This window comes from Montipora capricornis, chromosome 11 (assembly GCF_036669925.1).
Source record: "Montipora capricornis isolate CH-2021 chromosome 11, ASM3666992v2, whole genome shotgun sequence".
Taxonomy (NCBI): domain Eukaryota; kingdom Metazoa; phylum Cnidaria; class Anthozoa; order Scleractinia; family Acroporidae; genus Montipora; species Montipora capricornis.
Window position 1 is genome coordinate 154,156 of NC_090893.1, and position 413 is coordinate 154,568.

The window sequence follows — 413 nt, forward strand, 5'->3', positions numbered from 1 at the left end:
TATCCCCTGCAGTACCATAACGTCATTCAATGTCCAAGGAGAAATTTAAAATCAAAGTCATACATTTGATTTTGTAAGAATTGCATTTTATGTTTTGCTTTTTGTGCCGTTCTTAATAATTATTGGCAACCGGTGCACTTTATTTGAAATTCAGGAGTTCAAACTATCCTACAGTATCGGGGGCTGAAGAGGAATAATGGAATCAGAATAACGAAAATTTTGTGGGGCGGAACAATGGAACAAAGACTTCCTTTGGAATAAATGATTTTGCAACGGAATAATGAGTTCTTTTTTACTGGAATAATGGAATAACGAAAATTTTCGAGCAGGATAATGGAATAATGAACACTAGATTATTCCGCTTCACCCCCTGGTAAAGTGAAGGTATTTCTTAACAAAACTGTTTGTGAGTA